Source organism: Leptidea sinapis, chromosome 21 (genome assembly GCF_905404315.1).
Source record: "Leptidea sinapis chromosome 21, ilLepSina1.1, whole genome shotgun sequence".
NCBI lineage: Eukaryota > Metazoa > Arthropoda > Insecta > Lepidoptera > Pieridae > Leptidea > Leptidea sinapis.
In genome coordinates this window covers 7,526,896-7,553,747 of record NC_066285.1, presented here as the reverse complement: position 1 = coordinate 7,553,747, position 26,852 = coordinate 7,526,896, and the positions used below count along the sequence as shown (strand labels likewise).

At 33.4% G+C, this 26,852-nt stretch overlaps 1 protein-coding gene across 3 annotated transcripts in view; it reads right to left on the bottom strand.

The window, feature by feature from the left end:
- LOC126970443 (uncharacterized) overlaps nucleotides 1-26,852 on the bottom strand; it is a 182,366-nt gene that overhangs the window by 128,876 nt on the left and 26,638 nt on the right. The window lies entirely within an intron of this gene.

The following is a 26,852-nucleotide window of genomic DNA, read 5'->3' as shown; positions in this document are numbered from 1 at the left end:
GTAGAATAGCACGAGGAATAAATAATTTTAAGGATTTTTGCATAAGTACACACACATTTTTTTCTGTTGACAGAACAGCTGTTGTCGTATCAGCTAGTAGAATATAAAAGTTAAAACCAATAAGTAGGTACGTGTCATGCATATATATTACTATCTTAAGATATTCAAGTTCTGAGTCGTTTTAAGAATGCTTTGTTCTAGGAATATCAAGAAAATGGAAAAGGTGAATACAAATAGTCTAGGAGCTCTTTGGAATTTTAATATTATCATGACATAAGTAATATGTAACTACTTTACTGGAGCAATTATATTAGAATTCTGAATGCTTAAAGAAAAAAGCTATGTGTTTAATTAGTGGATTTCAGAAGAACTTAGCAATGCAATCCAATCAAAGCAATGAAATCCTATTATTATTAGATATCACTTTGCGACGACCCTTTAGCTTAGTTGTTAGTGACCCTGCCTACTGAGCTATAGGGCCCGGGTTCTAATCCCGGTAGTTGCAATCATTTATATTATGAATATTTGTTTCAGAGTCATGGATGTTCATTTGTATGTTTATTATTGTATTAAATATATCGTTGTCTTGTTCCCATAGTACAGGCTATGCCTAGTTTGGGGCGAGATAATTAGTGTAAGAGTGTGTCAATATTATTATTATTTTACAATAAAGGTCTTCAATATTGATCCTATTTAATTCACCTTATAATACTCATACTTTCATATATATTGGCATAGATAATTTATTCGTCTAGATAGAGTCTCTTGCTGTTAGACAACCGATAAAAACAGGGCAGGAATATAAGTTTAGTGTACGTGACAAGCTACGTCTTACACTCGCGATATGTATGACACTTTGTGTTAGTGTGCGTGAATTGCTCAAAATAGAGGTTAGAGATTAAAGTTCACAAGGAAATACTTTTAAAGAGACTGTCAAATGATAAGGGATAAGGGAAGAGCACCGCCAGCAGCGGAAAGAGCAGTTTATATGTGTATTATTTGAAAAGTATCCTAAGAAGTAAAAAAAAATCCCAAAGTATTTATTCAACGTGGACGAAGTCACGGGTAAAAGCTAGTACAGTTATAAGTTTTGCCTTGTTTTATTTAAAATATCCTAGTTTATATTTCTCGCTGGAATATCATCATCAGCTGGAAGACGTTCACTGCTGGAAAAAGGTCTCCCTCAAAGATTTCCATGACGATCGTTCCTGCGCTGCCCTCATCCAACGTATTACGGCGATTTTGACCAGATAGTCGGTCCGTCTTGTGGGGGGCCTACCAACACTGCGTCTTCCGGTACGTGGTCGCCATTCGAGGACTTTAATGCCTCAACGGCCATCTATCCGTCGAACTATGTGCCCTGCCCACTGCCACTTCAGTTTCGCAATCATTTGGATTATGTCGGTTACTTTGGTTCTTCTACGGATCTCCTCATTACTGATTTCATCGCTGGAATATATCAACTTAAAATTAATATTGAATTATTTTTAATTACATTACCGGCTTTTACGATCAGATTCACCATCATGTCATTCACTATAGTTGATATTATTACTTCCTCATTGCAGATGCGTATCTAAGCAATAATAATTTTGTAATAATCTTTGTATTAACATTTCGAAAGTAAATAGCAGTTTAAATTAGATTAGTCTCAGTCTATTAATAATAATTTTATGTTGCGAAACATCATTATATCTTGTGCGTAAAATAATGTTCTATAACAAGAGAGCGTTCCATAATCCTTATCTTATGAATAAAATTCTCGTGTCCCGGTGTTTGTTACCAAATTCCTCCGAAACTGCTAAATCAATTTGTTTGAAAATTTGTGTGTATATCGGGTAGGTTTGGAATCGGAATCGGCCAACATCTATTTTTCATACCCCTAAATTCACCAACCCCAAAATTTTCTTTTTATTTTTTTTGTCAATCATTCTTAAAAAATACTTAACTTCAAATTTTCACCCGTTTACGATCAACACCGTTTTTTGTATCGCGATTTTAATATTATTCTACTCCATCTACAGATACGCAATTGAGCTGCATAGCTCAATTTTTATGTACTATATATTGGGTAGGTCTGAGAATCTGTCGTTACCTATTTCTTATACTACATTTTTTTTTATTACTTTATTTGGCAATACAACGTTTGCTGGGTCAGCTAGTCTGAATATACATAAATTACGTGTCACGTTGTTTGTCCGCGATGGACTCCTAAAGTAATGAACGGATTTTAATAGGGATTACTTGGAGTGCAGTTTAGTCCAACTTGAGAGATAGGATAGTTTTTATATCGATTTGGGACTCATAATTATTTTTATTTCCATATTTATATGAGAGAAGATATTGACGCAAGGTTTGACATTTCTGCTGTGAAACAATTTCATTATTACAACAGGGAGCACATTTTACGAAATAATTCTTGATGTTATGAAATATTAATGACAAATTCATAAGAAACACTATTTTATTTATTATGTTTATGTACAGAACACGTCTTTCGTGTCAGTTAGTAGTATGATAAAAGATCTTCACCTGTATGTATCTGTTTATCTGTATATGGATATATTTTAATTGGATTTTCGCTTGTTCAACACATCAGATGTAGTTGAAAATATGCGCACGTTTTAGAGATTGTTGCCTTCACTGGAAAAGTGGTTGAGCTACCAGTATCAGCAAAACCTCCGCGGTTTTTGGTCAGTAGTGGATCGCGATCTGAGTGCGACATATGGGCCTTACCATCACGCCCTAAATACGTAATTGTACTTTCCTCCTCTCGAACAAAAAATGACAAATCAATTACTTTATTACTTTTTCCTTTTATCCTTACTAGGATCTTCTATACTAAGTAGGTTACTATTGAAAATGTTTTAATATAGGATAAAAAATGTTACGTAAAATGTAAATATTTTTTTAGGATTTAGCATGATATATTTTGCCTGCTTTCTAGACTTGTCTAAGGCGTTTGACCTGGTGTCATATCCAGTACTGTGGGACAAGATGAGATGTGCAGGAGTGCCAGAACGGTTCACTGCCCTAATCAAGTATTGGTATAACAATCAAAAAAATCAGCTGAGGTGGATGGGTGCTCTGTCAGATGAATATCGATTAGAATGTGGTGTTAGACAAGGAGGTTGAACGTCCCCGTTACTCTTTAATCTTTATATGAATCACTTAATTGAGGAGCTGAGCAGCACACACGTTGGATGTCACATAGATGAAACCTGTTGCAATAATCTTAGTTTCGCAGATGATATGGCACTGATTAGTCCCTCAATCGGAGGACTTAGGAAGCTTATTTCCATTTGCGAGACATATGCAGCGGCTCACGGCTTAAAATATAACTCATTAAAGAGTCAAGTTATGATATTTCGAACTCCAAAACACAAGTCACGAAATTATCCTTGCTTATTTCTCGCAAATAAAAAGCTAGAGATTGTTGATAAGTTCAAATATTTAGGTCACATCATTTCGAATGACTTAAGAGATGACTATGACATAGAGCGGGAGCGTAGAGCGCTGTCAGTGAGGAGTAATATGCTCGCCCGCAGGTTTGCACGAAGCACAAATAATGTTAAAGCGTTATTATTCAAAGCATTCTGCCAGTCTTTTTACTCGAGCAGCTTGTGGGTGTCATATTCGCGCGGGGCTTATAGCGTGTCACATATAATAATGCGTTTAGGAGGCTGTTAGGGCTGCCGTGGCGTTGTAGCGCTTCTGGAATGTTTGCTGAGGCATGTGTGGACGGTTTTCATGCCATAATGCGCAAAAAAGCGGTCTCCATGTGTAAGCAGTAACAGCATCCTAAAGATGATTGCTGCCAGAGCTGACTGTTCCTTCCAGAAACACTGGATACAGTTAGCTCTAGGTTTATAAATATATTTCACTAATAATACTAACGTAGTTTATAATAAATATTGTTACTAATACATTTACTAATATATATGGAGATGTCTCTGAATTAAATAAATAAATAAATATATATATATATCATCTGTACAACCTATACTTTGCAACCCAGTTATTATGTTGAAGACATAGACAGAGAACTTAAGAAGCATTTCAACATGTATGTATCGGGCGATGACGTTAGTGGTAACACCCAGTGGGCTAAGAGCGTCGTAATGTAAATATTTGGGCTTAGCAGGATACCATTTGTATCTAATCTGTATAACCTATACTTTGCAACCCAGTTATTATGTTGAAGACATAGACAGAGAGTTAAACAAACGGTCCAAGATGCATTAGCGGTGTATGTATTGGGCGATGAGCTTAGTGGTAACAACCAGTGGGTTAAGAGCGTCAGAGGCGTCATATTAAGAAGTGTGGTTTCGAATCACATTAAGCATTAAAATAATTCATATTTAGTGAAGTATTAAGACGACAAAAACTGTTAATCTTTACTAAAATTCAATTTCATTCAACATCTTGGTGTTACAAATCTTACGGAGAGCCAACGGCCTTACAAATAGGAAACCTACTGTTTGTTTTTGAATTATTTAAGTGTAAAGCTCCGTAGAATAACAAAGAGAGGAGATATTCTAAACAACGTGTCAGAAAGGTGTTTAGCATTAAGAGAAGAGGTATTTAAAACAATCCTCGTATCGTGTTTAAAAATAAAATTATGTTACTTCGCATCTCATTTTCAAATAAGCTATTTACAATTATTGCTAATAATAAATGTAGCCTATTGTGTCATCGCTGATACATTTTTATCGGCAGAATATTCCAAATAGCAAAGGGAGGGTATTCGCCCACAATGGCATACAATAACTGGCATATAAATGAAACAGATAGCTTTTAGTAATTGCATACATCGCATTTCACATTCTACTATTATTGCTTTTCAATACAAAATTTCAAATTAAAATTCAAAAAAATCTTTATTCACTGTAAAACTATATAAGTTATTTAGTGCAAGTCAGAATGAAGTGTAAAAGTTACAATAATTTAAAATGAGTATAACAATATTCATTAACAAAATTTAAAAACATTAATTAATGATAAAGATAGTTATCTTTATCATTCAAATAATCTTTCACATTATAATAGGCCTTAGATGTTAATTTATTTTTTACGAAACATTTAAATTTTTTAATAGGTGATATTTTGATATCATTTGGGAGTTAATTATAAAATATAACACAATCCACTTTAAAAGTTTTAGCAATTTTAAGGAGCCTAGTAAATGGAATTGCGAGTTTATGTTTGTTTCGAGTATTGGCATTACGTATATCACTATTCTTTTTAAATTGGCTAATATGTTTACACATGAATACATCTGAAAGTATTATTTTTTGTAAGGCTGGGAGTTATTCATGTCAAGAATAGCTATTCACTGACTTATAAGCCCATTGATGCACAATTAATAAAAAACGTTTGCAGAATCCACATTAGTAGCACAGATCTTATATGATAATCTACGCCAGCCAATAGCGTTTGTTAACGATATGTGCGATTATTAATGACCAATTACGATATATTACGATCGTTGCCTGGCCAATGAGCTTTCAGTAATCCATGCTTGCTTACCTCGGTTGGTTGACATAATTGTTTGCATTGTAAATTGGTATAAAGAGTTTACTTTGTTATAAGATCAATGTAACCACTGAATTTGTAGTCGTAAATTAACTGTTATATCGAAAATAATATCCGCCTTCAGTCATTTTATATAAGCCTACCAATTAATATTATGTTTTAAATAATGTACTTTATAAACTAATAAAATGTTAATTATAATCATAAAATTCTACTTCTCTGTTGGTCGCTTATTATAAAACACCAATATTGGTCTAGCTATGAATTTTATTTTTACTTTAAACCATTTTTAATTATTATCAATAGTGTATTTATTCATTTTCAAACTCTTACATATTTTGTAATTTAGCCCTTTGAATGACACAAAAACATCTGTTTTTGTGTCTTTCCCGTCCTTTACAACCAGGGCTAAAAATATTTTGGTCAAACATCCTTTTTTTTAATGACGAGATTTGCAAGACTTTCATTACTGAAACCTGTACATTTTAATACACTGCTGATCAGGATTCTTGGAAAAAACGGGACCCATATGTCTGTAGGGGGTGTCAGACACCTCCTATTGACTAAAAACATGCTAAAAACATAGGACCGTCTAAAAAAATAGGACGTGGGCCGTGGAGGCCGCCAATACTACGCAACACAGTCGCGGGGCGTCTCTTAAGGAGACTCGAACCTCGTAAGGACTGTGTGCTTGTGGAAAGGATTACCGTCATGTGCCAATCGTTGCTATAATTTTCCATTAATCCATTAAGCTTTGAGGGTTAATATACCTATACGTCGAATTATCACTATACCGGTTAATACAGCGTCAACCACAACGTACCGTCCTAGTTTTCAGTATTGCCTGGGTTTTACCTGTGTCAGATAGTATTATCGATTTTTCAGTGTAACGATATTACACATAACCGCAAATTTCATTATTGGTAGTGCTTTTGGAGCACTTTGGAAATACGTGCTTTACTATTTTTATGGTATTACATAATGTATTCATTTTCTAGAGTATTAGAGGTGTTTCTTTTATGAAAATGAGGGACGAGACGAGCAGGACGTTCAGCTGATGTTAATTGATAAGCCTTGCCCATTACAATGCAGTGCCACTCAGGATTCTTGAAAAACCTTAACATTTTACACATAACATTATAACATATCTAAAATTATTATTTTTCGTATGTTTTATTCATACAATTACCAAACTCTATTTTTAAGTATTGTGTGATTTATAGATCTTTGGTGATGTCTTTTGCAAGTAAAAATAATTAATATTGTCATATTGAATAAAATTCGCCGTATGACGTTCAAACATAAAAAAAAATTAGCTCGATTCACTTTTTCGAACGACTCGAGTTTGAGAATAAACTGTTCCCTGATCTCGGAAACAAATAACTATATAGGTACAATTTTTGGAAACAAAAATGCATATAATATAAGTTTGTATTTGGAATTCGAACTCAGGACCTCTAGGTTAGTGGGTAAGGGCAGTAACTGAGTCAATGGGTCCTTTATTTATTTATGATACAGCTACTGTACTCAATAACTTTTGTTTTGTATTAATTAACATTTTATTTTTTGACTTACTCGTGTAAGGCATTGACTATTTCACGTTTGAGTATGTTAGTTACATCACTTTACATATTATAATATAATTGAAATGATTTGTAAAACGATGAAAATGTAAATCATGATATAAAAGAGTGGCAATGAGTTTCTTGCTACTTCTTCTCATTAGCTCATTAACCCTTTACAAAGTAGCGGTAGATTCAATAAAAAAAATATTTTTTTTACATTCAAAAGTGTCATTTCCGTGACCAACATGAATAGAATGATTTTGATTTGATTTAAACCTCTAAGTGTGCAGGGACACTAACTGGGTCAATGCTTATAATTTTAGAACCACTTACACCATGAAGTTTATACAACAACCTAATTCACAGAATCGATAAACTTCATCAGTATTTTGATTAATATTCCATTGAACAGCATTCTGTATGCGCGTTTCGTAATATTGATCAGTATGTACCGTTATTAACACAATGTTTAGACTAAGATTCTATTAAGAGCTCTGTTGTAACACACTACATTTCACACTTCTAACTACTACCTACGCATAAATTATTGAAGTAAATAATAAATAGCAAGTCTTGTCTATATCGCGATATATTGACAGATTGGATATTCTGTTAAGATTTTCAATCAAATCTATATATATACACATATATATATATATAAATGAATTGCTGTTCGTTAGTCTCGCTAAAACTCGAGAACCCCTGGACCGATTTGTCTAATTTAGGTCTTGAATTATTTGTGGAAGTCCAGAGAAGGTTTAAAAGGTGAATAATTAGGAAAATGCTCAGAATTAAATTAAAAAAACACAAATTTGGTTTTTACTTTGACGTGTCCATACATAATTTCTATGTGAGACTTTATTGACGCACGGTTTGACAGTTCTGCTGTGAAACAATTTCATTACGACAGCAGGTTGCATATTTTACGAGGTAATTCTTGATGTTATGACATATTATTGCCAAACTCATAAAAAACATTATTTTATTTATTATATACAGAGCAACGTCTGTCGGGTCGGCTAGTAAGGAATAAAATTTAACACTTCATTACTTGAAGGAACTTCTACACTAATGAATGTCAATAGGTGTGTAGCTAATTTAAAGTGATAACCCTTACTTCTGGGATTAATTACACAAATTAAATTTGAAAACAAAATTTATGAACGATGCGCGACTTGACCCAACTAACGGCCGTTCCCTATATACTATCTATAGATAGAGATAAATTACTACCTTCTACTGTCAGTAATTAGCTGTCCATAATCTGAGGCTGTCCCAATATCGGGTATATTATAAATAAGTCATTCTTATCGCCTTATATTGGGACGCGTGAATTGCAATTTCCATACAAACTTGTATCGCTGGTAAGCTATATGTCGTATATATACAGACAGCGTCTACGGATAATGTGAGTTACCGTCGATAAGTATATTGGAACAGAAAATTCAATGATAGTTACGATTTTTATCTCAAGTAAGAGATAGACTGAATATTGGGAACGGCCGTAAGCCAACTGTTCGAGTGACGTATCGTTGATAAATCTTGTATGTCTTGTTCAACTCTCGGGTTGTGGCTTCAGCAAATTGTTTAGATTTCAATGAGCGACATCGGAAATTGACTTAACAATTTCCTAATATGCAAATATTCGGGTTGAGCACGTTATTAGCTGTAAAGTAGATCATGTAGATGTAGCAACAACCTGTGATTTTAACAATACATACAAGATTTATCATCGGTACGTCACTGGAACGGTTGGCTCAGTGATAAGAGTGCTCGCACGGATCATGAGAGGTCGAGGGTTCGAGTCCCGCATCGTTATACCTATCCCAAGAAAAATGCTCAAATGCTGCTTTTTTAAATGAAAACTTCTTTAGCGGCCTAAAGAAGTTTTCATTTAAAAAATCAAACTTGCAAATCTGTGTAAGCAAAGCAACACTGCAATATTTAAAAAGCCTTTCCCCCTTATTCATAATGGTCCGCTAACTTTAAACAGCCGCTTAGGAGTGTTTTTTCTCATTCTGACTCAGGTCGATAGAAGAAGACAGAGCGAGAATTAGCAATGCTTTAAGTTAGCAGACTATTATGAATAAGGGGGTTTGGATTTACACCTGGCTAAGCCCGAATCATAGTTAGAAATGTACCGAAGAATGATATCGTAATTTAAGACACTTTACCATTTGTCTAGTTACAAGAAAAAGTGTTTTCTAAGAAGTTTCATCATTAGGAGTTTAATATTCATTACTTGGGACGTTGCCAGACAACTAACATAAAAATTATGATAATCCATCGCTGCCAAATTCTAGGGTAATCATGGAATTTTTTATATTTATATAAAATCTGAAAACAAAATTTTATAAACGATGCGGGACTCCACGATCTCTCGCGTTCCGTGCGAGTGCTCTGCCAACTGAGCTAACCGTTCGAATGACGTATCGTCATAAAATCTTGTATGCTTTGTTCAACTCTTAGGTTGTGGCTTCATCTACAGAATCTACTTTACAGTTGATAACCTGCTCAACCCCAATATTTGCATATTAGGAAATTGACTTGACATGTCGCAAATCTAGACAATTTGTTATGAATTTAAAGTGATAACATTCACTTTTAGGAATAAAATTTGAAATTTGAATTTTGTTTTTAAATTTCATTTTGTGTATTAATCCTTAAAGTGAGAGTTAGATGAGGAGACTTTAAAAGCATAACAAATATATTTATATAGTTTCATAAAGAAATGTATTTTGAAAATTTAACGACTTTTCCTTATTAAGAAAAAAAAAACCTACTAATTCAATTCCTCGACAGTTATATCAAACTTCTATAATTTAAAACATGACAAGATAGCTTTAGATAGAAACATTGCAAATTATTAATTTTTGACACAGGAGTTTTCAAACCATCGGCGACGAAAGCCGGTATGTAGACGGAATATAGATTATATTTATGTATATTGTGAATATTATTAATATATAAAAATTGCTGGTTTTCATATAAATAAACAAGTCTTGATGATATTTTTATTTTTGTCGTATTGAATTACGTTGTTTTTTTTTTTTAAATAAAATGCCTTGTCTAGACAATATCCAAATCTTTAAAAGACGTTTTATAGATGAAATTAAAAAAAGAATGAAGATGATAAAATAATTAATGAGTCTATTTCTCAGTTGTCTATAAATGAGACATTTGACAAATTATTGACAATAACAAGCTTTGATACTAAAACCTGATCCATGTCAAACAAAGTTCAAACGGTATTTTTTTGTTCAATTTAAATCACTATTTATAATATTGTGAAGATGAAATATATGAAGGAATGTATCATCTATAAAATTATTGTCTTAATAGTCCGGTCAATTTAGACAGATGAAGGCAGTTGCATAAATTGCCAACAAGCTGAAAATAAAAATATTTGAAATTGAAACGTTGGCTCATAGGAAAAAAACTATTGCTCCATTTTTCATATATAATTTTATGATCTACTATTTTTGTTTAGAGTACTTTTATGACAAAACTTTCCGTTTTGCTGAAAATCGCGAAACATTCATTCTTATGACCTTTGATTGAATTTGAGTGAATTTTTTTCTACACACGGGAATTATGAGCAACTTAAAAATACCTAATAATAAATATTATATGAACAAATTTACTGATTTTCAGCTTGTTGAGAATTTATGCACCTTGACTCTCATTTTTTGGTCTAGATTGACCAGGCTATAAGGAAATTTTCGTGTGATTATTAGTTATTTTTATCACATAAGCTGGGTAAATAGGAAAAATGTACAGCCTTTTCCACATTCAAAGAACTGACACTGAGTGCACTTGGATCGAGTGCCGAGTGTTTTGGGATGACTATCGGGACACTATTTGTACATTATAAGCACGTGATCTGAGCGCACTTGGACGACGATACGATCCGAGCAGCCCAGCGAATCTCTCAAAGAAAAAAGCGATTTGCTCGATTATATATAAAATAAAATATAAAACGTGCAGTCATTGATAGATTGATAGATGACGGCTATAATCCTGTAAAAACGGGAAGAGCCTAAATCGACAAAGTTTAAAGCAACTGTTCGCTCTCAAAATTCACCGGATTATACTTCGTCACCAATCGCGATACTGTAATTACTACTATTTCAAACTTATCTCAAATCACTGCACGTTTCATACTAAACTAAATGTCAATTTTTACTTATTCAGTCCCGCCTATTATCCCGTAGTATTTAAATCCTCTTTGGATCCGAGTGCACTTGGATGCAGTTCAATTCATAAGATCACATGGAAAATTTTAATAACGTCATCTTAGAAAAAGTTGAATGAACTATTAGCAGTCTAACTCTAGCGGGGATCGCTTCCTTCAAATGGGTATTGTTTTTGTTGTATTTTTGTTGATATTACTACAATCAGATGTTTAAATAAAATAAAAAAAATCTAGACAAGCTCTGTGGCACCAACCTGTATAATTACCACTGGACAGGCTGTTCCATATGTTCGACAACAAATTGTTTGTGCTTATTTGAAGCGCCACTAGCCAGCGTCCAGAGAACTAATGTTGACGTATAATAACAAATGGCTGCGAATGCTAATTTGGCCGTGAAAATGCTAATTTCGTTAGTTTTCCGTGTTATTTATACTTCAAGAGTCAACGTTATAAAGTACACAATTTTTTTTTGTAAATAGTTTCCCACCATCACTATGCTGTCCAACTAGGTTGTCATCACTAGTTTTAGTACCGCAGACTCTCGCTGCATGGCCAACAGCGCCAAAATGGCGAATATCAAACAGGCACAAAAGCACTTTAACAGCCGCCAGTCCAGTGGTATATAGTAGAGGTCAGTGCTCTGTGGCCTTAAATAATTGTTCACTGAGTTTTGGTTCCGACCCCGCAACTCGTTGAGTCCACTGCGAGCTAGTGAGAAGACCAATGCACTGTTTTGTAAGCCGGGGACGTTGTTTTCAAAAATACTAACACCGATTTTCTTAAAAGTGACCAATAAAACATTGTCATTATTATTACATCTGCGTTTGCAAGGCATTTTCACCATGCCTGATCCCCTCTCTGCCGCTAAAACGATCAAAACATAAGAACAAATGAGTTCAATGGATTCCACCTAATAACCTTCAACCTGCTTGATAAAGAACATTATAATATAGAAGCGGTTAGTTAAATAATATGGTAATTATTGTCTAATGGAATGTTTCATAATAGTTGTATAACTAAAAAGTTAAAGGTTAGGAGAGAGTTCGGTTAGTTTCTGTAGATCTTCTGCGTTGCATCATTTATGTTAATAATAGTCTTTTATAGTGACGAACTCGTTAGATCTTTGAAAGCGAGAGAAAATTACAACTACTATCCGATGTGCGTAAATGTGGGGTTCTGTTTAGTTCTTCATATCTATACATACATACATATAAATAAAATTGGAATGTCTGTTTGTAATATTGAAATAACCGTTGTTTACTACTTGTAAATGAATATATCGTAATCGGAACTATTCGAATTTCGAATGTTATATAATTTTAAACGTTGCAACCTTCTTAGTAATAAAAAAAAAACAATTGGCGGTAAATCATTTGCCAATTGTTTTTTATCACACATCAAAGTTCGACGTACAGAACGATAATGTTATTCAGTCAAAAGGATTTCTCTCTCCCCGCAAGACTGTGCCGCTCGTCTTCAAAATGCTTTTGAGAGAGAAGCACCTTGCTTGAGCACCGTGAGGCGAATTTGCTGAATTTGAGAGAGGTCGGGTTCCTTTACATGACGAATTTCGTGAAGGGTGGCCTCCAACTGCCGTCAACGAAAATAATGTGGCTACTGTTAAGCGGCTAATTGAAGAAAGCCCGCGGACTACCTATGAGACAATTCGAGGACTATTGGGGATTGGTATGAGCCAAGTTCAGAAAATTTTACACGAAGAATTGAAAGTTCGGAAACTTTGTTGTCGTTGGATACCTCATGAACTGACAGCGGAGCAGAAGCAGGCTCGCGTGAAATGGTGCTCACAGGTGCTAATGAATTAAGACCACGGACATTATAATGCTGTTTATGACATTGTTACAGGAGATGAAACGTGGATTTATTGTTTAGAACCCGTAAAAAACAGCAATCTTGTGAATGGGTGTTTGAAAATGAGAACAGGTATTCTACCATTTATTTACCCAGGGTGTTAAAAAAAGTTCGCGACAGACGACCAAAAAGCCGCGTCATCATGACAACGCTTCTTCACACACGGCAAATAAAACTAAGTCATTTTTAGCTTCCGAAAAAGTACAACTCGTACCCATCCTGCACATAGCTCCGACCTAGCACCCTATAATTTCTGTATTTTCCCCAAAAAAAGATTTGATGAGAGGTTTCACTTTTACAAATTCCGAAGAGCCAGTGATAGCGTTCAATCAGCACGTAGAAAACATGCCTTTTTTATGAAAATAAGGAACGAGTCGTGCAGTACGTTCAGCTGATGGTAATTGATACGCCTTGTCCATTACAATGCAGTGCCACTCAGGATTCTTGAAAAACCCCAAAAATTCTGAGCAGCACTACAACTGCGCTCGTCACCTTGAGACATAATATGTTAAGTCTCATTTGCCCAGTAATTTCACTATCTACGGCGCACTTCAGACCGAAATACTGTAATGCTTACACATTACTGCTTCACGGCAGGAATAGGCGCCATTGTGGTACCCATAATCTAGCCGGCATCCTGTGCAAAGGAGCCTTCAATTGGTGATGCCTTCAGATCTGTGGTCCGGCTGTTTTAAAAAATGGTTCGATCGCATGAAAAAATATTTCAAATTTAAAGGAGAGTATTTTGAAAAACAATAAACACAATGTTTTGGTTTTAAAACATAATGTTAATATAATAACATAATATTATAGCAATAAACATAATGTTAAACGCAAAACTAGTACTTAGTGTGACGCACGTATTAATTAATTTGAATTGTTTGTAAAAATTTTGGAAAAAGTGACGGATACATAATTACGATGAAATTATATTTATTTCAATTATATGCAAACATTTTTTTTTCTTTTGCGAGAAGTCTTTACCCTTCAAAAAAACATTGTAAATTCAATTCTTTTCTCAAGAAAATTTTTATACTGAGCCCCGCCACACGCCACTGATATCTATACCCATCCATTCCAACAGGCCCAATTATTCAAAGCTACAGAAAATAGGTTAGATATTTAGCTACAAAACCAAACCTGTATACCTATATTTTGTTATAATCAGTTTTTTGGATTGCCTCCAACAATTGCAAATCTAAATTGACGTGAGAAATAATTTTGCTGAACGAGCGTACGGTGTTAAGTGATCACCGCAGCCCACAGTCTCTTGCAACACCAGAGGAATCACAGGAGTTTGATCATCTACCGGCCTTTAAGGAAGGTCTACGCGCTTTTTTGAAGGTACCCATATCGTATCGTCCCGGAATCCTCGCACAAGGAAGCTCATTGTGGAAGTAAGCTCCTAAAAACCGCACCGTGGAGGAACGCCTCACATCCAGATGTTAAGGATGATATCCTAACTTGTGGCGTGTCGTGTGAAGGTGGAATTCGGCGGCAGGCATAGTAAAGTTCATAATTATTGGAATCAAAACTTATTGTATTTGTATCACAAAAAAATTTGACTCCGTAAAACAATAAATTGAGCTACTTAATAATTTCATAAGTTTACTTATAAACGAGTCGTATTTGAATTACGGAAAGTCATGACAAGAAAGTTTGGTAGATATTAATTAAACTTGTTTCATTCAACGAAATTGAGAGCTGGTTTGGAAATTAATGAAAGAGTTCTATTAACAGTCAACCTAAATGAAGAAATGAGGTATATATTGTGCTGTTTTCATTTAAAATTAATGACAATATTATGATACTTTCATAAGTGATTTAACATAGTTGTTGTAAGAGTACGACTTTTTTTTTAAAGGCGAAGTATCGCATTGGAATCACCGCACATGGAAGTTTATTCCATCGATTAGTGGTGCGTGTAAGAAATGTAGTTGAATACTCCATTCTAATATAATTAATGATTAAAAAAAAAAGACAGCATAAAAACATCCAGACTATAACTCCTTTATCTAAATCATACACACATAGTATGAAAACAATGAACCCTTTACCAAAAATTCGTACCTTTAATTAAAATTGCAACTATTTTAGTCATGACTGCACATCAAATGGTAGTTACAAACGAAATTTAGCAAATGATTACCAACTTTCAAAGCATAAATCGTAATTTTATTATTGCTACCTATTCGGACTCAGTCTTTCAGAAAACAAGAGTATACTTAAGAGCAAAATATTTACTTGCATATTCCAGCTGTAAGTAGAACATTTCCTACTAAGTACTAATAATTACTTGTTGCACATTAATACAGACACCAATAGCACACTAACAGGTCGCACTGAATGTCATTATAAATATTGAATAATATAAGAGTTTTAATTTTTATTGACATAATATGACTTAATAATTTATTAACACTGTTTATATAGAAAATAATAAAATAAAACTTAAGTAATCTAATAAAATTAATTAATTACAAATGGTAAATATCATTAAGAACTCTGTCGGCAGGTAAGGTGCCCATGAAGCTGGCAACGTTACCTCTTTGTATGGCCAAACTTATCCAGGGGTCTAACCGACTTAACAGGTGACCCAAGATTTGGTACGTACCTCCGTCAAGTGATAAGTTTGGCCACACAAAGAGGTAACGTTGCCAGCTTCATGGGCATCTTGAATAATACTAAAATATTAATTGCACATTTATACAATATAAACGCCTAAGGATTATTTTCGAATGATACCAAAAAATGTAGTAAATAATAATAAAACAACATCAATAAATAATAAACAAGTAAGCAGGTTGTTTACGTAACAACAAGTCATACTCGAGTTTAGCGTCCGATAGATAAGGTCGAAATTCCCTTACGTACTCACTTACCTCGCGTATTTAACATAACCTTCATAGTATTATGATTAGGGTGATAGGTAAGATTTTTTGGATAACTCGATATACTCCACCTTGACTTGTGCCACTTACAAAATCCATAATCATTTGGTTATAATTCGAGCTTGTATGTTTTTTGTATTGTGCGTTATATTTTAGTGTATCTTATTATACATAGTGATAGTCTACACTTCATCTCTCTTTTTTTTCTGTTCTTTACATTTTCGTATAAAATCCTAAAAATGGTCGTATATTATGTTTTTTGTGAACGTTCAGCCGATGGTAACTGATACGCCCTGCCAATTACAATGCAGTGCCGGTCAGGATTCATGAAAAACCTCAAAAATTCTGAGTGGCACTACATTTGTGCTCGTCACGTTGAGATATTATATGTAAAGTCTCATTTGCCCAGTAATATCACTAGCTACGGCGCCTTTTAAACCGAAACTCAATAATGTTTACACAATACTGTTTCACAGCAGAAAAAGGCGCCGTTGTGGTACCCATTATCTAGTTGGCATCTTGTGCAAAGGAGCATTAGTCGAAACAGAACAGAAGAAACATAATTCATTTAATAAAATAAGTACATTAATATATCGCTTAGGTAATACATTAACCAGACTGCGAGGATCTAGTCGTTACCGAACACACTTGTATGAAATACGAGTACCGAGACAAGTTGTGACCACGTAACTATGATAAATGATACAACATCTTTTACTAAGTTGTTCCGCCCTATTGCATATATCATTTCCTGGTGTAGGTAAGGGTGACAGCTTGGAAAACGACGGAATGAGATGCTTGCTGTGATTTACAAATTATAGGGCTACACCCTATTCTTCTCACTAGCGGGCTTCAAACCAGTCTTAGATGGCTCATGTTTTCTTAAAAATGAAGTCTGAATTATTTTTGGAATTCCAGAGAAGGTTTAAAAGGTGAATAAATAGGAAAATGCTGCTAAATTAAATAAAAACAACAAATTTGTTTTTCCTTTGATGTGTCCATACATAATTTCTATGAGAGAATTTATTGACGCACGGTTTGACAGTTCTGCTGTGAAACAATTTCATTACGACAGCAGGGTGCATATTTTACGAAGTAATTTTTGATGTTATGATATATTATTGACAAATTCATATAAAATCATTATTTTATTTATTACTAGCTGACCCGGCAAACGTTGTTTTGCCATATAAAGTATAATTCACGCGATAGTTTTATAAGTAATAAAATATTGCCTATATTATAGCCTGTACATCATTTTGTTCTATTGTCAATAGTTTTTGCAGCGCACGCAAAAATAGGTTTTCGATTTTACACCTTGTGTTACAAAATAGCAATTTTATAACGGATCCCTAATTTTGAAAAAAAAAACATAGCCTTTAGCCTTCCTCGATAAATGGACTACCCAACACTGAAAGAATCATTCAAATCGGACCAGTAGTACCAGAGATTAGCGCGTTCAAACAAACAAACAAACACTGCAGCTTTATAATATTAGTATAGATTATAGCAATAACAATGACAGTACAGTATTGTATATATTATTAAAAAAAGAAAGCGGGGAGAGTTTCTTACGCCGTTTCTTATCTCTCAGTGTGCTATTTGTTTCCGAAGCGGTGGTAGTGTTAAAAATGATAGTAATAAAAATTCTAAACGAATCAATTTTGTAAAAAAATGCCTTTAACACCGTTTAATGTGAGCTGATTGGTAAGGGTCATTCTGATGAATGGCCCCAAGTGGTAACCAATTCACAGTTAGCTCCTAAAGTATATCGTTTACCCTGTGGTTTACCCCACCGATAAGCCGACCCAAATTATATGAGATATGTACCTTTATCTTGATATAAAAGATATTTCCTGCCAATGTTAATAATATTCTTAACTACGTTTGTTTACGTGTAGAGAAAAATTAAATTCACTTGTTTGTAATTTTATTATCTTATTTATCTCTTAGTAAACCAATTTTAAAGCAACACTTCCGTTATCAGATATACTAAGAGTATTTGATGTAGAAATGACCTTTAGTCATTCACTTTATATGGATGAAAAGTATTTATTTACTTACAACTTGGATGTGAAATTAATATGAATTGGATAAGATTCTACCGAAAATATTTAATCTTATTTTATTCATCAATGAAAGCTGCTTCAATGATCACTCATCTTTTGACATGTAAATGAAGTCTACGAAACTATTAAATACTAGCTGACCCGAAAGACGTTGTTCTGTATATAATAAATAAAATAATGTTTTTATATGAATTTGTCAATAATATAATATCATAACATCAAAAATTACTTCGTAAAATATGCACCCTGCTGTCGTAATGAAATTGTTTCACAGCAGAACTGTCAAGCCGTGCGTCAATAAATTCTCTCATAGAAATTATGTATGGACACATCAAAGGAAAAACAAATTTGTCGTTTTTATTTAATTTAGCAGCATTTTTCTATTTATTCACCTTTTAAACCTTCTCTGGAATTCCACAAATAATTCAAGACCTAAATTTGCCAAATCGGAAGCCGTTCTTGAGTTTTAGCGAGACTAACGAACAGCAATTCATTTATATATATATATAGATTAGTTTTGGTATACATAAACGCATTAGTAGAATCCAGAATCCCAGTACCTAAAATAAAATAAAAGGGGTGACCAATGAATGGTAATTTAAAGGTAGACTCAGTTTCATATAACTTGGAAATCGGAAAATTTATCATTATTTTATGATATGATTATTATAATTTTATTATGTATAGAGCTCATGAATGTCGCATTTCTCTCATATATTTGAGATAAAATATATAGTTTTTGTTAGTCGCCAGTCCATAATAAATCCAGTGGGAGCATAGTATCCCGGCGGAGGAAGTAAGTTGAAATTTATCTATTTTTCTCAGTCGTTCAATGTGTCAGAATTTAAGCGACGGTTTGAAGTTTGGACATTTAGATGGTACAGCTTGAAATTATTACCTGGTCGAACGGTTGAGCGGACTGGGCACCTCGCTAAATGGCTAAACTCTACGATTTATGTGCCCAACCATCTGTCGGGAACAATCGTTCTGACAAAGGTTTGTGCATAACTCTACAAACATTTTCGGAACCTGGACAAGAGATTTCAACGAAATATTTTGAAAATCGTATAGTTTCAGCCATAATACGGTTTGAAATATTAAATTGTACCTAAATACTGCATACTTTCAGACAAATTATTTTATGTTAGTTAGGTATCTTTTCATAGCTTAAATCCTTTGTTTTTTTCACATTAAAACAAATACACACACACTTACTCATATTCCATCACATATAGACCATCACTCACATAAACACATATGTATATGTGTATATGAGTGTGAAGGCCTTTAACTAATTCAGGCCTTTAAAATGTTAATCCCCTTTTGGCTTTCACATCATATTTTATCTAATTTAAATTCAAATTCAAATATTAAAAATATTCAAAATAGGATGTGAAATCACTTATTGAAAGTCAAAAAACTACCACCCATTCCAAAATGAATGCCTCAGGCCTCAGAAGAATGGGCGCAACAAACTCAGCTGGCTTTTTTTTTTCATCAAAAATATGTTTTACAATTAAAGTAACATTTACAAAGTAACATTGTACAATTAAACTTATTATTTAATAGCCTGAGAGCGGTCGCTCCATTCCCAATCTGTGGTATCATTAAGGAAGTCATTTATGTTATAGTAACCTTTACCACACAAACGTTTTTTAACAATTCTTTTTTCTATTATTTAAAACTTTTTAAGAGCCATGTATTATGTTTAAATAAATAAATTTACTATTTTACAAGGCTATTTTTTTTTATCAATTTGTTCTGTACCGGTATCTTGTTTGGTGAAACACTTTTATCAATGAAAATTTCTGTGGGCAAGGTAAAAATATTATTGTGAGTAACATAACGCGCACATTCAGAGTAAAATGAACCAGTTTAATTAATTTATTATTATATAATTATTTATTGTAAATATTTTATTTTAATCTAAATAAAATCAACAAAACAATTATATTTCTTACTCGGCTCACAGCACACTTTACGTGTGTTTTTAGCCTTGAGATTGTTGAAAATTTAGGCTAACAGTAAAACGCTATTTTTTGACGCGTTTGCAGCTTATGCGAAATGTTGCATATGTTTTATATGGGTTCACTGGTTACACCATCGTATGCCTTGGCATAGTTATAGTTAAAAACTGCTACATCGAGTCAATCTATATATATAAAATAAATTGCTGTTCGTTAGTCTCGCTAAAACTCGAGATCGGCTGAACCGATTTGGCTAATTTTGGTCTAGAACTATTTGTGGAAGTCCAGAGAAGGTTTAAAAGATGAATAAATATGAAAATGCTCTGATTTATATAAAAAACAATGATTTTGATTTTTCTTTGATGTGTCCCCGTCGTTCAGAACTCAAATTAAAATAAAAGTTTAAAATGAATAACTAATTAGAATCTTTATATCTTTCTAACTTTCACAGGAGGTAAGAAATTAACTTAATTTTAGCTAAAGCTAACAACTGTAGTTGGTAGATTAACTACAGTTGTTAACTATCTATCAGGTTATTTTTATGTAGATGGCTAAATCTTAAGTTTTAATCTGAAGTCGTCATCATTTCGTATATACCCCAAAAATTTTAAATATTGTTTTTTTTTTCTTATTACTTTATATGCCAATACAGCGTTTGCTGGGTCAGCTAGTATTGAATATTTATTTGATCATTTTGACAGGTCGCTATTATAATTGAGACAATAATAACAAAATCGACTCAGTTGATTAAACATTGAACATGCATTAACTATTAGTTAAACCCGGTAAATTTCCTTGACAGAATCTTAAGCATTGCTTCTCATGAACATATTTTCGCTCCTTTACGAGTACATTTTTGATATTAATATAAAAGGTACTCGTAAATCGTGAGGTGATATCACGACGGACAAGCATTAGCTAATATCTTTATTTTGGCATTCGTGACAACGAAACTTCCTCATACATATACATGACATCATAGTTATAAAGCTTTTATATCACAATATAGTAAGGACCGTTAAAATTCAATGTTAGCAATAAATAGTAACTTGTCATTTATTTTTACTGATTATACACTACTTCAATGAGGTGTTATTAGAGAAATCGACCAACTAACTTTAGCAATAACAAACATGTTAAAGTACCGGTTAAGCACAAAATGAGTTGCACCATTAGAAAATTTTTAGATGACGTCATAACATTAACTGTTCACCGTAATCGTCCAATCTTCGCCGGCTAAAGCTATTGTTCATATTAAATAACTTTATGGCATAAAAAGTATTAAATCTTTCAAAATGTTTGAAAATATTGGAAGACGTTGATTTTCTATAATTTATACAAAATTTATGAATGCTTGTGGTGGTGACATGGGGCGGGTCGTTGTTCATCGTTGAAATATGGGACAGGAAAGTGAAAATTAAGGATATGTGTTATGCTCGTGGACACTGCTTGTAGACTGTAGTGCTTTTTCTATTCTTTCATCTAGGACCAGTGGGAGGCTCCTTTGCACATTACGCCGGCTGGATTATGGGTACCACAATGGGGCCTATTTCTGCCGTGAAGCAGTAATGTGTATGCATTATTGTGTTTCGGTCTGAAGGGAGCGGTAGCTAGTGAAATTACCGGGCATATGACACTTAACATCTTATGTCTCAAGGTGACCGAACGATGATCATCAGCTGAACGTCCTGCTCGTCTTGTCCCTTAATATCATTAAAAAAAAAATTAGAAATGCGTTTGTTGGCAGTTAAAAGTAATAAATTTGCTATTGTTTCATATACAATTCCTTTATGTACAATATCGATTGATGTTTTTATGATTCGCGTTACTCTTTTGAAGATTTTTTTTAAATTAGTTATATTTATTTAACTTAATCAAGTAATTCAAAAGGCTTGAGTAGTTTTTTTGCATCCTTTCGCAAAGATTGCGTATTTTTTGAATGCCAATAAGGGACGAGACGAGCAGGACGTTCAGCTGTTGGTAATTGATACGACCTGCCCAGTACAATGCCGTACCGCTCAGGATTTTTGAAAATCGCAAAAATCATGAGCGGCACTACAACTGAACTCGTCACCTTGAGACATAAGATGTTAAGTCTCATTTGCCCAGTAATTTCACTTGATACGGCGCCCTTCAGACCGAAACACAGTAATGCTTACACTTTACTATGCAAAATGAGCAGGGCTTATCACTTATCAGCTGAACGTCTAGCTCGTCACAATTTCTCAAAAATAAAAAAAAATACACATAGTGATTGTTAATTGCGCAAAAGAGGAAAAGTTTGCAAATTGAACGGTAATGCATTCTCTTAAACAATGTCAATCAATTTTTCTCAAATCGCCGTAACTTTGACAACCGTTATGAAACTGTCACAGCGGCGATTTGCATCAGAACTGAGTAATCGACTCCGCAATAATTATTGTATAACCTCAAGGAAAAACTCAAATAGCCCGACCGTGCTTTGAACGAGGCCCGGTATGGCTTTAATGACACTGATCATTAGAGACGGTTCACTATGGTGGTTACTCAAAGGATACGAAGTTATTCAGGTCAAGGAATGATGTGTTATTCGTTTTTGTTTCCGAACTTAATTATTTAGTAACTTATATGTATGTAAATAAATTTGTATTAACATCAACTTATGGCATTTGTGGATCCTAATATTTATTTAGTATGGTGTTTGATTTCCGTAACGAATTTATTGAATTAATTATAAATGAGAGATATTTTGACTGAATTTATATATTTATTTATACTAACTAGCTGATCCAGCAAACGTTGTATTGCCACTATTAAAATCGCGATACAAAAGTAACTGTTGATCGTAGATGGTTGAAGATTTTAAGTTGTATGTACTTTTTAATGATGACTCATAATCGAACAAATTAAAATCAAAAGGTCAAAAAAATAAAAAAATATATTTGCCGTGGACCACCCTTAACATTTAGGGGGATGTTGTCCGATTCTCAGATCTACCCAATGTGCACTCAAAATTTCATGAGATTCGGTCAAGCCGTTTCGAAGGAGTTTAACTACAAACACCGCGACATGAGAATTTAATATATACTTATAAAAGGAGAGCCGTCTTTTGTTCGATAATATTGCTACAGCTATTGAACCGATCGGAAAAATACTATTACCATAAAATACAGCGTGTTTTGGAGAAGGTTTAAGAACATGACATGTCAGTCATTCATCATCAGCCGGAAGACGTCCACTGCTGGACAAAGGTCCTGTGCTGCCCTCATCCAACGTATTCCGACGATCTTGACCAGATCGTCGGTCCATCATCCTATTACCTTACCATCAGGTGATCGAATTTTCACTCGTTCGTCACTATTTTCCATAAAAAAACTCTCCTAAATTAATTCATTTCCCTAAATTATCTTGTCGTGTTAAACTGTACTCTTTTAATTTTTAATTACATGTTTGTGCTATAATTGTTTAATAAATCATTTCAGCTTAATGATTTCAGTCTGGTTACGATTCAACACGATGATTTAATAACAAGTGTGTGGTAATGAGGTATGTTCAGACGCGGTCAAGCAAGTTTTCATTAAGTCTGGACCTAGTAAACATACTCGTAGCCAAGTGAGCGTGTCAATGTCTAGAGCACTTAGCTCTTTAGTGATGCCTCGTTACAATTCTACAATACCCCTAAGACATCTTGGCATTATAAATTCCTTTTGTTGAAACCAGACTCCTTTGCACAGGATGCCGGCTAGATTATGAGTACCACTACATCACTGCATTGCAATGGGCAGGGCGTATCAATGGCCATCAACTGAACGTCCTGCTCGTCTCGTCCCATATTTATTATTATTTTTTGTTTTATTTTGGCAGCCAACAGCCATGTACAAAAAAATCTTATTCTAATTCTTAATAGATAATGAAGTTGATAATAATTAATATAAATTTTCAGGAACCATTAGAAAATTAACAATAACACAACGCAAAGAAGATTAAGATCTTTCCACTAAATAAGTATTTAATTTATATTAGATCTTCAGATCCGTATTATCCTCAGTTAGGTTTATCCTTCATAAAGTTCGTAATATTATTGAAAAGTCTTAATCTTATATCTTTAAGTGAGCTATTCTTGTATATATATATATATATATATAATCTGAATCTCGGAAACGGCTCCAACGATTTTAATGAAATTTAGTATACAGGTAGTTTCGGGGGCCAGAAATTGGTAAGCTAGGTTTCAATTTTAAAAAATGTAGTTTTATCCGTGTTAGAATACAATGGTATTTTTCGCCACCATATACAATACTATAATAGTTCAGATGGGACATTGGGTGATCCGGAAAACAGAAGACCCCGGTTCGAATCCAGATGTCCTATTAGTTTTTTTTTGGAACTTCATAAAAATCCGAGCAAGGCTCGGTCGTCCAGATATTATATTTAAAGTGTTATGAATTGATACATCCAGTGTCTAAAATATTTGATTTTTAACATAGAATTGTATATATAATATTAGTATATCGAATAATAATTTAGAAAAAAATATTCAAAAAAAAAAAACAAATCTTATATTATTTACAATGATTACATTAAATTAAAACTTGAGTCTTACATCTTTGTGCCATTTGCTGTCGAGATACTTGGTCCGTGGGGCTCAGAGGCGCGGAGAATGTACGAAGCCCAATCTACGCACCCCATAGGGCTACTAGCAACCCAAGCACTCGCAGCTATTCCGGTCAATAGATCAGCCTAGCTATCCAACGTAGAAATGCTGCCGATATACTTGGTATGCTTCCCCGTAGTGATAGTTTTAATATGTATATATTGTACAGAATATACAAAAGCATAGTTAAATTTCCGAAAATTTTAATGAAAATTTTATTCATAAAAACAAAAATAACTGTATGTTACACCTACATCAAATTTTATAAACATGAATTCACCATTTGTGTAAAAAAAAATCGAATTGTGATTTTACGTTATAATTTATATAGCATTTTTTAATATAATATTTGATCCACAAGAACAATTACTATAGGCAACCATTGCACTATTACACAGCTCGAATAATTTTCAATTCGTATACTGCGAACAATACTTGGCCTACATTCAGCCGAAATTAAATTCTCATGACATCGTAAATCGTTTTCCACTAGACCACTGGCTTCAAACTTCAAAACCGACAAACTTAAATGCATCAAGAAGTAACTTATGCTACTAATACTTAACTAAGTTTATCCATTTCTACTTGGCTTCTAATCCAATCCTTTGACCGTGATTTGTGGCAAGATTTAGTTGATGAATCAACTGTTAACTTGAAGTGAAACTTGTTCCATATAAACTTATTCTATAACAAATGCAATACAGAAACACTAATATGGTAAATTCTCTATGCCAACCAACCTAACTTGGTTACTTTGTACATAAATGTATATTTCCGGTTGGAAGGAAGGTGAATTTCATTCCGGTGTAATTTATAAATTGCTATTTCAACTTCAGATTCTTCGCGATGGAAATGCAGAATGTTACACATATACTAACTTAATTTTGAGTTAATGAAAATGAATAAACGAAAACTCTTTATTGTTCTAAAGTTTCAATTTGTTCACATAAGTGGAAAAATTAGGCGATGTTATCGCTTCTCGGCGATTTCTTTTACCCTAAAGATATAGGAGATTTTATTTATAACTTGACTAAAGGCAATAAATTAACATTCTATATGATATATATACACACATTAGCACACATACATTATATGGCGATATTAAATGAACGCACAGGTGGAGGTATCTTACCTTAATCGTAAAAAAATATTCTAAATTTTAAAGTAAATAATTGTAATTTTCAAACAAACTAATTATATATTTAAGAAAAAAAATATAATCACCCTTAACTGGTCGCATAAGACGGCATGAAGTAGGTGTCAGTGCCTACGGTACGCGCGGCTACTAGATTTCTTACAGGTTGGTCCGAAATGATATTATGGAAAATTTATTTATGTACTTTATTTTTGAATATCTTTTTAATGATAACTTTATTTAATGTCGCCATTGTAGCGCCACGCTTTATGTTAACAACATATATTTATACTTTTATAGATATACAAAATTTATAATTAGTATTTAATAAATAAAATTTATTAGTGCAGAACGGGGTAACTAGTACCACTTATGTTAATTATATACTTTTGTGACATTTCATTTGCTGGCATTATACATACTTAATGAATTATTAAATTATTTACATCTAATATTTTAATTATCTTTAAATTTTATTATTATTAATATTAATTATGGCATTTGGAGCGCCACTCACGAGTGTACAGATAACTAATTTTGACGTATAATGCAAATGGCTGCAAAGGAACGTACAATACTCTGAAGTATTTTTGCATTTTGAATTAATTTCATGTTATTTATACTCCAAGAATCAACGTAAAAAGTATACAATTTTTTTTTGTAAATAGTTACCTACCATCTATCGATGTTTGCTGAGGTTGTCACCACTAGTTTTAGTACCGCAGACTCTCGCTACATGGGCAACAGCGCCAAAATGGCGAATTTCAAACATGCACAAAAGCACTTTGACAGCCGCTAGTCCAGTGGTACATAATAGAGGTCAATGTTCTAATAGGCACAAAAACAATTGCTGTCAAACATATAGAACAGACTGTCCAGTGGTATTCATACAGGTTTTTAGATATAATCACAAGTAACACATACGAATGTCATAGTGGCTGAGATATAGCATATTGTCATGCAATATAGTAAGAGGACGACAGAGCGATAGCT